We start from the raw sequence: 12,364 nt of genomic DNA on the forward strand, positions 1-12,364 counted from the left end.
AAATATTATTCACCTCTATTTCAAAACCGAGCTCTGGCACCTCTACAAATCCCTGCTTCCCTCTGCGAAGGGCCTATCTATTTACTTTTATGCTGAGTCATCACCCTCTTATTAAAAAGCACCCGCTGGAGATCACCTCTATCATTTGCATTCATTACTGATTAGTTTACATTGAGTATGACTTGAATAGATCTCTTTTACCATGAGTTACAATGTCTAGTCAGTTCTTGATCTTTAAAGGTGCTCTGCATTTATGTTTTACGGTCTCAGAAAGGGCTAGAGAGATACCATCTTGTTATATCATATTATGATTGTTTTGAGAAAGTGTTGTCATCCGAGATTTATTATTATTGCTCGCTAGTTGATTATGCCATTGATATGAGTAAACATGAGACCTAAGATTTATTGTGAATATGATTAGTTCATAATCTTTGCTGAAAACTTGAATGCTGGCTTTACATATTTACAACAACAAGAGCAAACATAGTTTGTAAAAGTTTTTCTTTATCACTTTCAGTTTGTCAACTGAATTGCTTGAGGACAAGCAAAGGTTTAAGCTTGGGGGAGTTGATACGTCTCCGTCGTATCTACTTTTCTAAACACTTTTGCCCTTGTTTTGGACTCTAACTTGCATGATTTGAATGGAACTAACCCGGACTGACGCTATTTTCAGCAGAATTGCCATGGTGTTATTTATGTGCAGAAACAAAAGTTCTCGGAATGACCTGAAACTCCACGGAGATTATATTTGGGAATAATAAAAAATATTGGCAAAGAATCAAGGCCAGGGGCCCACACCCTAGCCATGAGGGTAGGGGGCGCGCCTGCCCCCCTGGGCGCGCCCCCCTGCCTCGTGGGCCCCCTGGAGCTCCACCGACCTCAACTCCTGTTGGGGAACGTAGTAATTTCAAAAAATTCCTGCGCACATGCAAGATCATGGTGATGCATAGCAACGAGAGGAGAGAGTGTTGTCCACGTACCCTCGTAGGCCGAAAGCGGAAGCGTTAGCACAACGCAGTTGATGTAGTCATACGTCTTCACGATCCTACTGATCAAGTACCGAACGCACGACACCTCCGAGTTCTACACACGTTAAACTCGATGACGTCCCTCGAACTCCGATCCAGCCGAGCTTTGAGGGAGAGTTCCGTCAGCACGACGGCGTGGTGACGATGTTGATGTTCTACCGACGCAGGGCTTCGCCTAAGCACCGCTACAGTATTATCGAGGTGGACTATGGTGGAGGGGGGCACCGCACACGGCTAAGAGATCCAAGGGATCAATTGTTGTGTCTATGGGGTGCCCCCTGGCCACGTATATAAAGGAGTGGAGGAGGGGAGGGGCCGGCCCTCTCTGTGGCGCGCCCTAGGGGAGTCCTACTCCCACCGGGAGTAGGATTCCCCCTTTCCTAGTAGAACTAGGAGCCCTTCCAAGTAGTAGGAGTAGGAGGGAAGGAAAGGGAAGGGGAAAGGAGAAGGAAGGAAGGGGGCGCCCCCCCTCCCTAGTCCAATTCGGACCAGCCCATGGGGAGGGGCGCGGCCACCCTTTGAGGCCTTTCTCTCCTTTCCCGTATGGCCCATTAAGGCCCAATACGAATTCCTGTAACTCCCCGGTACTCCCGAAAATACCCGAATCACTTAGAACCTTTCCGATGTCCGAATATAGTCATCCAATATATCAATTTTTACGTCTCGACCATTTCGAGACTCCTCGTCATGTATCCGATCTCATCCGGGACTCCGAACTCCTTCGGTACATCAAAACACATAAACTCATAATATAACTGTCATCGAACTTTAAGCGTGCGGACCCTATGGGTTCGAGAACTGTGTAGAAATGACCGAGACACGTCTCCGTTCAATAACCAATAGCGGAACCTGAATGCTCATATTGGCTCCTACATATTCTACGAAGATCTTTATCGGTCAAACCGCATAACAACATACGGTGTTCCCTTTGTCATCGGCATGTTACTTGCCCGAGATTCAATCATCGGTATCTCAATACCTAGTTCAATCTCGTTACCGGCAAGTCTCTTTACTCGTTCCGTAATACATCATCTCGCAACTAACTCATTAGTTGCAATGCTTGCAAGGCTTTAGGTGATGTGCATTACCGAGAGGGCCCAGAGATACCTCTCCGACAATCGGAGTGACAAATCCTAATCTCGAAATACGCCAACCCAACAAGTACCTTCGAAGACACCTGTAGAGCACCTTTATAATCACCCAGTTACGTTGTGACATTTGGTGGCACACAAAGTGTTCCTCTGGTAAACGGGAGTTTCATAATCTCATAGTCATAGGAACATGTATAAGTCATGAAGAAAGCAATAGCAACAAACTAAACGATCAAGTGCTATGCTAACGGAATGGGTCAAGTCAATCACATCATTCTCCTAATGATGTGATCCCGTTAATCAAATGACAACTCATGTCTATGGTTAGGAAACATAACCATCTTTAATCAACGAGCTAGTCAAGTAGAGGCATACTAGTGACACTCTGTTTGTCTATGTATTCACACATGTATTATGTTTCCGGTTACTACGAATCTAGCATGAATAATAAACATTTATCATGATATAAGGAAATATATAATAACTTTATTTTCCTTCAGTCTCCCACTTGCACTAGAGTCAATAATCTAGTTCACATCGCCATGTGATTTAACATCAATAGTTCACATCACCATGTGATTAACACCCATAGTTCACATCGACATGTGACCAACACCCAAAGGGTTTACTAGAGTCAATAATCTAGTTCACATCGCTATGTGATTAACACCCAAAGAGTACTGAGGTGTGATCATGTTTTGCTTGTGAGAGAATTTTAGTCAAGGGGTCTGCCACATTCAGATCCGTAAGTATTTTGCAAATTTCTATGTCAACAATGCTCTGCACAGAGCTACTCTAGCTAATTGCTCCCACTTTCAATATATATCCAGATTGAGATTTAGAGTCATCTGGATCAGTGTCAAAATTTGCACCGACGTAACCCTTTACGACGAACCTTTTGTCACTTCCATAATCGAGAAACATATCCTTATTCCACTAAGGATAATTTTGACCAATATCCAGTGATCTACTCCTAGATCACTATTGTACTCCTTTGCCAAACTCAGGACATGGTATACAATAGGTCTGGTACACATCACGGCATACTTTATAGAACCTATGGCTGAGGTATAGGAAATGACTTTAATTCTCTCTCTATCTTCTGCCGTGGTCGGGTTTTGAGTCTTACTCAACTTCACACCTTGTAACACAGGCAAGAACTCCTTCTTTAACTGTTCCATTGTGAACTACTTCAAAATCTTGTCAAGGTATGTACTCATTGAAAAAACTTATCAAGCGTATTGATCTATCTCTATAGATCTTGATGCTCAATATGTAAGCAGCTTCACCGAGGTCTTTCTTTGAAAAACTCCTTTCAAACATTCCTTTATGCTTTGCAGAATAATTCTACATTATCTCCGATCAACAATATGTCTTTCACATATGCTTATCAGAAATGTTGTAGTGCTCCCACTCACTTCTTGTAAATACAAGCTTCACCACAAGTCTGTATAAAACTATATGCTTTGATCAACTTATCAAAGCGTATATTCCAACTCCGAGATGCTTGCACCAGTCCATAGATGGATCGCTGGAGCTTGCATATTTTGTTAGTACCTTTAGGATCTTCTGGTTGCATCATATACAACTCTTCTTTAATAAATCCATTAAGGAATGCAGTTTTGTTTATCCATTTGCCAGATTTCATAAAATGCGGCAATTGCTAACATGATTCGGACAGACTTAAGCATAGATACAAGTGATAAACTCTCATCGTAGTCAACACCTTGAACTTGTCGAAAACCTTTTTGCGACAATTCTAGCTTTGTAGATAGTAACACTACTATCAGCGTCCGTCTTCCTCTTGAAGATCCATTTAATCTCAATGGCTCGCCGATCATTGGGCAAGTCAATCAAAGTCCATACTTTGTTCTCATACATAGATCTCATCTCAGATTTCATGGCCTCAAGCCATTTCGCGGAATCTAGGCTCATCATCGCTTCCTCATAGTTCGTAGGCTCGTCATGGTCAAGTAACATGACCTCCAGAACAGGATTACCGTACCACTCTGGTGCGGATCTCACTCTGGTTTACCTACGAGGTTCGGTAGTAACTTGATCTGAAGTTACATAATCATCATCATTAGCTTCCTCACTAATTGGTGTAGTAGTCACAGGAACAGATTTCTGTGATGAACTAATTTCTAATAAGGGAGCAGGTACAGGTACCTCATCAAGTTCTACTTTCCTACCACTCACTTCTTTTGAGAGAAACTCCTTTTCTAGAAAGGATCCATTCAAAGCAACGAATATATTGCCTTCGGATCTGTGATAGAAGGTGTACCCAACATTTTCTTTTGGGTATCCTATGAAGACGCACTTCTCCGATTTGGGTTAGAGCTTATCAGGTTGAAACTTTTTCACATAAGCATTGCAACCTCAAACTTTAAGAAACGACAGCTTAGGTTTCTTGCCAAACCATAGTTCATACGGTGTCGTCTCAACGGATTTAGATGGTGCCCTATTTAACGTGAATGCAGTTGTCTCTAATGCATAACCCCAAAACGATAGTGGTAGATCGGTAAGAGACATCATAGATCGCACCATATCTAATAAAGTATGGTTATGACGTTCGGACACACCATTACACTGTGGTGTTCCAGGTGGCGTGAGTAGTGAAACTATTTCACATTGTTTTTAACTGAAGGCCAAACTCGTAACTCAAATATTTTACTTCTGCGATCATATCGTAGAAACTTTTATTTTTGTTACGATGATTCTCCACTTCACTCTGAAATTCTTTGAACTTTTCAAATGTTTCAGACTTGTGTTTAATCAAGTAGATATACTCATATCTGCTCAAATCATCTGTGAAGATCAGAAAATAATGATACCTGCCACGAGCCTCAATATTCATCGGACCACATACATCAGTATGTATGATTTCCAACAATTCTGTTGCTCGCTCCATTGTTCCGGAGAACGGAGTCTTAGTCATCTTGCCCATGAGGCATGGTTCGCAAGCATCAACTGATTCATAATCAAGTGATTCCAAAAGCCCATTAGCATGGATTTTCTTCATGCGCTTTACACCAATATGACCTAAACGGCAGTGCCACAAATAAGTTGCACCATCATTATTAACTTTGCATCTTTTGGTTTCAATATTATGAATATGTGTATCACTATGATCGAGATCCAACGAACCATTTTCATTGGGTGTGTAACCATATAAGGTTTTATTCATGTAAACAGAACAACAATTTATTCTCTTACTTAAATGAATAACTGTATTGCAATAAACATGATCAAATCATATTCATGCTCAACGCAAACACCAAATAACACTTATTTAGGTTAAACACTAATCCCAAAAGTATAGGGAGTGTGCGATGATGATCATATCAATCTTGGAACCACTTCCAACACACATCGTCACTTCACCCTTAACTAGTCTATGTTCATTCTGCAACTCCCGTTTCGAGTTACTACTCTTAGCAACTGAACCAGTATCAAATACCGAGGGGTTGCTACGAACACTAGTAAAATAGACATCAATAATCTGTATATCAAATATACCTTTGTTCACTTTGCCATCCTTCTTATCCGCCAAATACTTGGGGCAGTTCCGCTTCCAGTGACCAGTCCCTTTGCAGTAGAAGCACTTAGTCTCAGGCTTAGTACCAGACTTGGGCTTCTTCACTTGAGCAGCAACTTGCTTGCCGTTCTTCTTGAAGTTCCCCTTCTTCCCTTTGCCCTTTTCTTGAAACTAGTGGTCTTGTCTACCATCAACACTTGACATTTTTCTTGATTTCTACCTTCGTCGATTTCAGCATCACGAAGAGCTTGGGAATCATTTCCGTTATCCCTTGCATATTATAGTTCATCACGAAGTTCTACTAACTTGATGATGGTGACTAGAGAATTCTGTCAATCACTATTTTATCTGGAAGATTTACTCCCACTTGATTCAAGCGATTGTAGTACCCAGACAATCTGAGCACATGCTCACTGCTTGAGCTATTCTCCTCCATCTTTTAGCTATAGAACTTGTTGGAGACTTCATATCTCTCAACTCGGGTATTTGCTTGAAATATTAACTTCAACTCTTGGAACATCTCATATGGTCCATGACGTTCAAAACGTCTTTGAAGTCCCGATTCTAAGCCGTTTAAGCATGGTGCACTAAACTATCAAGTAGTCATCATATTGAGCTAGCCAAATGTTCATAACATCTGCATCTGCTCCTGCAATAGGTTTGTCACCTAGCGGTGCATCAAAGACATAATTCTTCTGTGCAGCAATGAGGATAAACCTCAGATCATGGATCCAATCCGCATAATTGCTACTAACATCTTTCAACTTAGTTTTCTCTAGGAACATATCAAAAATAAAACAGGGGAGCTAAACACGAGCTATTGATCTACAACATAGATATGATAATACTACCAGGACTAAGTTCATGATAAATTTAAGTTCAATTAATCATATTACTTAAGAACTCCCACTTAGAAAGACATCCCTCTAATCTTCTAAGTGATCACGTGATCCAAATCAACTAAATCGTAACCGATCATCACGTGAAATGGAGTAGTTTTCAATGGTGAACATCATTATGTTGATCATATCTACTATATGATTCACGCTCGACCTTTCGGTCTCCAGTGTTCCGAGGCCATATCTGCATATGCTAGGCTCGTCAAGTTTAACCCGAGTATTCCGCGTGTGCAAAACTGGCTTGCACCCGTTGTATGTGAACATAGAGCTTATCACACCCGATCATCACGTGGTGTCTCGGCACAACGAACTGTTGCAATGGTGCATACTCAGGGAGAACACTTGTACCTTGAAATTTAGTGAGAGATCATCTTATAATGCTACCGTCGAACTAAGCAAAATAAGATGCATAAAGGATAAACATACATGCAATCAAATATAAGTGATATGATATGGCCATCATCATCTTGTGCCTTTGATCCTCCATCTCCAAAACACCGTCATGATCACCATTGTCACCGGCTTGACACCATGATCTCCATCATCTTGATCTTTATCAACGTGTCGTCACATGGTCGTCTCGCCAACTATTGCTTTTGCAACTATTGCTATCGCATAGCGATAAAGTAAAGCAATTATGGCGCTTGCATCTTATGCAATAAAGAGACAACCATAAGGCTCCTGCCAGTTGCCGATAACTTTAACAAAACATGATCATCTCATACAACAATTTATATCTCATCACGTCTTGACCATATCACATCACAACATGCCCTGCAAAAACAAGTTAGACGTCCTTTACTTTGTTGTTGCAAGTTTTACGTGGCTACTACGGGCTGAGCAAGAACCGTTCTTACCTACGCATCAAAAACCACAACGCAATATAGTGATTGCTTTTTGATCTACAGAAAGAACCATGTTCGTTGAATCCGATTCAACTAAAGTTGGAGAAACTGACACCCACTAGCCACCTGTCTACGAAGCACGTCGGAAGAACCAGCCACGCGTAAGCGTACGCGTAATGTTGGTCTGAGCCGCTTCATCCAACAATACCGCTGAATCAAGAATCAACTAGTGACGACAAGTAATAGGTATATACCCACACCCACAACTCCTTTGTGTTCTACTCGTGCATATAACATCTACGCATAGACCTGGCTCGGATGCCACCTGTTGGGAACGCAGTAATTTAAAAAAAAATTCCTACACACACGCAAGATCATGGTGATGCATAGCAACGAGAGGGGATAGTATCGTTTACGTACCCTCGTGGACCGTAAGCGGAAGCGTTATGACAACGCGGTTGATGTAGTCGTACGTCTTCACGATCGACCGATCTAGTACCGAAGATACGTCACCTCCGCGATCTGCACACGTTCGGCTCGGTGACGTCCCGCGAACTCACGATCCAGTAGAGTTTTGAGGGAGAGCTTCGTCAGCACGACGGCGTGATGACAGTGATGATGTTGCTACCGGAACAGGACTTCACCTAAGTACCGCTACGATATTATCGAGGTGGATTATGGTGGAGGGGGGCACCGCACACGGCTAAAGATCAATGATCAACTTGTGTGTCCATGGGGTGCCTCCCTTCCCCGTATATAAAGGAGTGGAGGAGGGGGGTGGGGGCGGCCTCTCTAGGCGCACCCCAAGGGAGTCCTACTCCCAACGGGAGTAGGATTCCCCCCTTCCCTTTGTTGGTTCTAGGAGAGAAGGAAGGAAAGGGGGGGCGGCCTCCCAATTCGGATTGGACTTGGGGGGGGGGCTCCTTTGCTTCTTTTCCCTCTCTTCCACTAAGGCCCAATAGGGCCCATATACCTCCCGAGGGGTTCCGGTAACCTCCCGGTGCTCCGGTATACTCCCGATTTCACCTGAAACCATTCCGATATCAAAACATAGACTTCCAATATATCGATCTTTACGTCTCGACCATTTCAAGACTTCTCGTCATGTCTGTGATCAAATCCGGGACTCCAAACTACCTTCGGTACATCAAAACACATAAACTCGTAATACCGATCGTCACCGAACGTTAAGCGTGCGGACCCTACGGGTTCGAGAACTATGTAGACATGACCGAGACATCTTTGTGGTCAATAACCAATAGCGGAACCTGGATGCTCATATTGGTTCGTACATATTCTACGAAGATCTTTATTGGTCAAACCGCATAATGATATACGTTGTTCCCTTTGTCATCGGTATGTTACTTGTTCGAGGTTCGATCGTCGGTATCTCAATACCTAGTTCAATCTCATTACCGGCAAGTCTCTTTACTCGTTCTGTAATGCTACATCCCGTAACTAACTCATATGCTACATTGTTTGCAAGACTTGTAGTGATGTACACTACCGAGAGGGCCCAGAGATACCTCTCCGACAATCGGAGTGACAAATCCTAAAATTGATCCATGCCAACTCAACAAACACCTCGGAGACACCTGTAGAGCACCTTTACAATCACCCAGTTATGTTGTGATGTTTGGTAGCACACAAAGTGTTCCTCCGGTATTCGGGAGTTGCATGATCTCATAGTCATAGGAACATGTATAGTTATGGAGAAAGCAATAGCAACAAACTAAACGATCATCGTGCTAAGCTAACGGATGGGTCAAGTCAATCACATCATTCTCTAATGATGTGATCAAATGACAACTCATGTCTATGGTTAGGAAACAACCATCATTGATTCAACGAGCTAGTGAAGTAGAGGCAAACTAGTGACACTCTGTTTTTCTATGTATTCACACATGTACTAAGTTTCCGGTTAATAACAATTCTAGCATGAATAATAAACATTTATCATGATATAAAGAAATATAAATAACAACTTTATTATTGCCTCTAGGGCATATTTCCTTCAATCTCCCACTTGCACTAGAGTCAATAATCTAGATTACATTGTAATGATTCTAACACCCATGGAGTCTTGGTGCTGATCATGTTTTGCTCGTGAGAGAGGCTTAGTCAACGGGTCTGCAACATTCAGATCCGTATGTATCTTGCAAATCTCTATGTCTCCCTCCTTGACTTGATCGCGGATGGAATTGAAGTGTCTCTTGATGTGCTTGGTTCTCTTGTGAAATATGGATTCCTTTGCCAAGGCAATTGCACCAGTATTGTCACAAAAGATTTTCATTGGACCCGATGCACTAGGTATGACACCTAGATCGGATATGAACTCCTTCATCTAGACTCCTTCATTTGCTGCTTCCGAAGCAGCTATGTATTCCACTTCACACATAGATCCCGCCACGACGCTCTGCTTGGAACTGCACCAACTGACAGCTCCACCATTTAATAAAAACACGTACCCGGTTTGTGACTTACAGTCATCTGGATCAGTGTCAAATCTTCCATGGACGTAACCATTTACGACGAGCTCTTTGTCACCTCCATATACGAGAAACATATCCTTAGTCCTTTTCAGCTATTTCAGGATGTTCTTGACCGCTGTAGCAAGGCACACATCAGGTCTGGTACACAGTATTGCATACATGATAGAGCCTATGGCTGAAGCATAGGGAACACCTTTCATTTTCTCTCTATCTTCTGCAGTGGCCGGGCATTGAGTCTGACTCAACTTCACACCTTGTAAGACAGGCAAGAACCCTTTCTTTGCCCGATCCATTTTGAACTTCTTCAAAACATTATCAAGGTATGTGCTTTGTGAAAGTCCAATCAAGCGTCTTGATATGTCTCTATAGATCTTGATGCCCAATATATAAGCAGCTTCACCTAGGTCTTTCATTGAAAAATTCTTATTGAAGTATCCTTTTATGCTATTCAGAAATTCAGTATCATTTCCGATCAACAATATGTCATCTACATATAATATCAGAAATGCTACGGAGCACCCACTCACTTTCTTGTAAATACAGGCTTCTCCAAAAGTCTGTACAAAACCATATGCTTTGATCACACTATGAAAGCGTATATTCCAACTCCTGGAGGCTTGCACCAGTCCATAAATGGATCCTTGGATCTTGCACACTTTGTTAGCACCTTTTGGATCGACAAAACCTTCTGGTTGCATCATATACAACTCTTCTTTAAGGTATCCATTAAGGAATGCAGTTTTCACATTCATTTGCCAAATTTCACAATCATAAAATGCGGCAATTGCTAACATGATTCAGACGGACTTAAGAATTTCTACGGATGAGAAGGTCTGCTACCTCTTGAGCACTGCATTGGTTTTCCCTTGGAGTTCTTCCTTGTACCATACTTCCTGAAGATATTCATGTCCGCGTACAATTTTTCCTATGAACAAAAATCTGAATTTTTAGTCCACAATTTTTTTCCAACAAAACTTTGTAAGATTGATAGCAGCTACTCATAGGGATGCATAGAAGCGATAACAAGCATTCAAACAACTTAGAACACAAAGAATTCAACATGCAAGCACATCTACAGTAGCACCAAGAGTAGCTAATTATTCAAAGTATAAACCACTAAAACAAAAGTTAATTGGACAAATGGTGGAGTCACTTAACAAGCAACAATCTCCCGAAACAGTTTCGGAAATGGAGCTTCGAGCAAAGAGATCGAATTTGGCAGCAAAATGAGCAAGGACTCAGGAGAGAGAGAGAGAGAGTGATTTTTTTCTGGAGGTAGGTGACAATGTGGGACGAAGAGATGAGTGAGGGGGCCCACGTGGGGACCACAACCCCCCAGGGCACGCCAGGGGGTGCTGGCACGCCCAGGTGGGTTGTGCCCACCTGGTGCACCCCCTCTGGTTATTTTTTCACTAAAAATCCTTAAATATTTAGAAAAAATTAATATAAAATTTTCAGGGCATTCTGAGAACTTTTATTTTTGGGTCATTTTTCTATTGCACGGGAAACTCAGAAAACAAACAAAACATGGCATTTTATTTTATTTAACTAATAAAAAAGAAAATAGAAAGTAGGGACAGAAAGTAGTGCTTACTAAATTCATCAACTTCATACCGTTCAAAAATGATCCATTAATAAGGTTGATCAAGTCTTATTAACAACCACTTTCGGTTAGCATGAAACCGAAGTACTTTCGTAAATCACTAAGTTACCTCAATGGGGATATGCATTTCCCCAACAATAAGCATTTCATATTTATTTTTGACAGTAGGTAGAGGTATTTGAAAACTTCCAATAGTGATTGCTGGAGATTTTTCAATACTATTAATACCATTCACTTGGAATTGTTTCTTTGGAAAGTGCACCGTATGCTCATTGCCATTGATATGAAAAGTGACCTTGCTTTTATTGCAATTAATAACAGCCCTTGCAGTATTAAAAAACGGTTTACCAAGGATAATCGACATGTTGTCGTCCTCGGGCATCTCAAGTATAACAAAGTCAGTCAAAATAGTAACATTAGCAACAACAATGGGCACATCCTCACAGATACCGATAGGTATGACAGTTGATTTGTCAGCCATTTGCAAAGATATTTCAGTAGGTGTGAGTTTACTAAAGTCAAGTCTTTTATATAAAGAGAAAGGCATAACACTAACACCAGCTCCTAGATCACACAAAGAAGTTTTCACATAATTTTTTTAATAAAGCAAGGTATAGTTGGTATTCCTGGATCTCTAAGTTTTTAAGGTACTGCATCTTTAAAAGTGTAATTAGCAAGCATAGTGGAGATTTCAGCTTTCGGTATTTTTATCTTATTTGTGACGATGTCTTTCATATACTTTGCATATGGAGGCATTTTCAAGATATCAGTCAAGCGAGTACGCGAAAAGAGTGGCCTCAGCATTTCAACAAAGCGTTCAAATTCTTCATCATCATTCTTTTTAGTTGGCTTAGGTGGAAAAGGCATA

This window comes from Triticum urartu, chromosome 3, assembly GCF_003073215.2.
Source record: "Triticum urartu cultivar G1812 chromosome 3, Tu2.1, whole genome shotgun sequence".
Lineage (NCBI taxonomy): Eukaryota > Viridiplantae > Streptophyta > Magnoliopsida > Poales > Poaceae > Triticum > Triticum urartu.